Source organism: Aplysia californica, unplaced genomic scaffold (assembly GCF_000002075.1).
Source record: "Aplysia californica isolate F4 #8 unplaced genomic scaffold, AplCal3.0 scaffold00217, whole genome shotgun sequence".
Taxonomy (NCBI): domain Eukaryota; kingdom Metazoa; phylum Mollusca; class Gastropoda; order Aplysiida; family Aplysiidae; genus Aplysia; species Aplysia californica.
The window spans coordinates 360013-363814 of record NW_004797487.1 but is presented as its reverse complement, the minus strand read 5'-3'; positions in this window follow the sequence as shown (position 1 = coordinate 363814).

The window sequence follows — 3802 nt, the reverse complement described above, 5'->3', positions numbered from 1 at the left end:
GTAGTAGTAGTAGTAGTAGTAGTAGTGATGTTGTTTTTGTGGGATTGGTTTGGGTTATTTTGTGCTGGTGTGTCCCTCTATGTTCTCACTGAGTACAATGTATACTAAACTTGCATATTATACTACTTTGTGGGAAGAAATAACAATTCTAGAACCTGAACTTCTTCCCCATACCTCGTGTCAGTGATATTATTCAAGCAACAGTAAGAAAGCTACGCCCGCTCCTTTTTCTTTTTTCCCCTCTTAATGTTTGGGCATGTTTCCGACTAAATCGAATTCGATTGTGACAACAAAAAAATATTAACACACCAGTTATATTTTGGCTCTTTTTTCGAGGAAGGTAAACATGCATTATATTAAACTTACTTCTACTTTGGAATTCGTATTATGAGGTCGAAATACAGGGTGATTAAAAAAACAAACAAACAAAACAACTTTACAACTCTTTTAGTTAATATTTTCCTCCATGCTGAAGTTTTGAACATTAGATTAGGAAGCCATAAGGAATGTGTCTAACATTCATTTTAGATAATTCCAGAAATTTGGTTTGCTCTATATGGCGAAATAAAAAACAACAACCCATGTTCAATCTTTTCCCATTTTTTTTTTGTAGCGTGGCTCACCAGTTTGCATTTGGCCTGTCAGTAAAAGTAAGTTGCAACGATCGCACCATTTTGCGTGCAACTGCGGCCTAATACGGGTGCCCACTACGGCTGGATCGGGGCGATCGCCCGACTCCATCGCCTGAAACTGAAAACAAACACGTTTGTTTTTTAGGCGATCGAGTCGACAGATGTATGTAGATATAGTTTTTCCAAACTGTTTTTAGCCTGTTGAGACAATGGTTAAGTTTAATAACGAGCAGAGCACTTTTGTATCGAACATTACCTCTCCACCGACTCACCATCCATGACATTGTAAGTTCCGTACACGGTGTGAAAAGAATACTAAAGTGCCCTCAACACCTTTGGTGTCACGAGCAGAGAAGTTTCATGTCATTGGATCTGTAGTGAAAGAGAACTAAAATTCCCCAAACAAAATGACCACTATAGCTCGAACACGCTCCATTTGCAGCCCATCACCAAGGTGCAGATTTCAGTAGTCAAGTCCCATGAGATATCTGACCCAAGACGATGTCTGCAGCAAGGACTTTCTTACACCTGAAAAGTCTGCATTCTCAAGACAGATCTTAACCTATGACTGTATCATTTTCATGTTCGTGAGGCCGAGTTAACATGGAACAGAGAATGGCAACGTGTTCATGATTCCTTAATCCTGTTAAAAAGAGTATACATTTCTTCGATGACATTTGGTTACGTGCAAAGCAAATTTTCAGTTTCAGGATATGAAAACTCCAAAAATGCTTTCAATAGGCAACACGCCCCATATTGTCTCTTGACGCCACTTAATACTGAATAATGTACAGTGTGTGTGGCTTTTAAACACTCATGGTTAAGCGGGTCCTTGTGTTTAGCCGCCATTGTACATTTCAAACGACACATTGAGTCCAAATGAAGGCATGTAGAGCACTGCTTCTAGGAATTCCAGAATACGAAGGTTAGTTTTTGATTCTGCAAAAGAGAAAATAAAGGAAAAAACAACAAATTGTTTCACGTTTTCATTTAGATAGATTTTTAAAAATTGGTAAACTCTGCCTTTATGGGCGTGGTCTTTTTTCTTAAAGCCATTTCCGTTTTCAAAATAGATTTCTTAAACATGAATTTTCTTTTATCAAACAAATTCCTTTTGAATGAATTATATCTGTTCCAAATTACATCATTTTAGAACAATGGCTGTGGGATATATTCAGAAAAGAAGTTGTAAAGTTTTTTTTGAGATTACTCTGTATTTATCTCCAGATAGATACGTGATTGGGGAGAATGAGAGGGTGGGGGTGTCATGTGTTAGAATGGAACACCGAAAGTGGCGAAAGTTTCATAGGCAATGGAGAGGAGCTGTGTGGAACAAAATGCTACAAATGAAATAACGTTTGGGAGTAAATTCGTGTTTAGCCATTCCTGTGAAGGTGTCAGTGAGGCACAGTAAAATTATTGTTTGTTTTTTCTTATTTTTCTTAAAGCAAGTGTTCTAGATTTTAAAATTATTTTTGTAGTAGAGGTTTTTTTTATGGCGCTCGCAACTGCATGAGGTCATAATATGAGCCCCAAGGGGTGGATGTCAACAGAGAAGTCCATAAACGGAATCAGGCTTACTCTGCCCACATATCTAGCTTCAATAGACATAGTCTGCTTCGACTAACAAGGCACTCGGGAAATTGCAGTTCACAAGAGAATGACAAGCATAGAAAAGAAGTAGAGGAAAAATGACGATAGTAAGATTAGGAAAGAAAAAGCCGCAGTTCCCCGTTGCAGTTCAGACACAGTTATGAGCATGACATTGATGAATCAGTATATTTATAATTCTACTCAACATAAGAACATGTTAATTCATCCCCTCAGTTTGGGGATGGCCTAAAGACATTTCAGTCAGTAGCACCGACCGGGAGGTGGTTCAAGATTTTGCTACAAAGAGTGGTTGGCGCGCGCTCTTGTGTAGTTTGCTTGTTTGCTGATATTTAATAATACTTCTAATCTTCGGCATTTATATGCAGTGTGCTTGTTGCAAATACAGTAATGCAGTAAAACTCTTTCCTAAAGCTTGAAAAAATTTACCTTCGCTTTCCCAGTAAAAAGATGCCGTTTTCCTTTTAGAATGGCGTTGTTATGAAACAAAACGGTGATGATCTATTATTCATGTACACATGTCAACTAATCATTAACTCAGACTCAAAAGAGTAGCTGTACATTTCAACAGCCTTTTTGATTAAACACTCAAGGCACTGTTGTAGTAGTCGAGTACTCCCCTCCCCCACCCCACACCAATGATCTCATAACACATTCCACTTCTTGCACACGGAACCTCCGAGATTTTTAGCCCTTATCCGAGAAGGCTAGGGGTTAGATCTTGCCTATCTTATGATCATGGCTGTGGCTGAAATACAGCACTAAGAAGGAGCCAAGGAGTGCAGAAAGAGTCAGGTGCCCAGAGGATGAAGCTAAAGGGGTAGGGAAGGGGTTAGACAGTGGAGACGAAAGCAAACGACTGACCATAGTTAGCGAGCAGGAAAGGAAGTGAAATTAGAAAGTGTTACAGAAGAAAAAATATGTCGATTACTGTCATGTTTCGAACCCGGGACCTATTAAATGAGAGACAAACACCGTTACATCTAGACCATGAGAGCCCGCCCATCCCCCCTCCGACCAGGCTTATTTATAAATGTATCTGGAACAATTTGCCTCTGGAACTCAGAGAAACAACACAGTTGATTGGTTTAAATGATTGCTCAAGACTCGTTTGTTTAATTGTTAGTTATAGAGTGTTAGTAAGTGCTGATTTTTAAATGTTTTTTTCTGCTGTCCTTTCGTGTATATTGTATGGTTGTGAAAGTTCTTCTTTGTGTGGTTGAACTGGTTTTTCTTGTTTCTGTGAAATATTTTTTTCCGGTGTGAATGATTATATGATTGGTGTAAAGGGCTCAGAGCGTAAACTAGTATGGGATATAGCGCTATATAAATGCTATCTATTTCGATTACTATTATCATATTATGTATAATGTACATTATGCACACACACACACACACACACACACACACACACACACACACACACACATACACACACACACACATACACACACACACACACACACACAAACAAACAAGGGGCTGTCGTGGTCTGGAGGTTACGATCTATCTATCTATCTATCTATCTATCTATCTATCTATCTATCTATCTATCTATC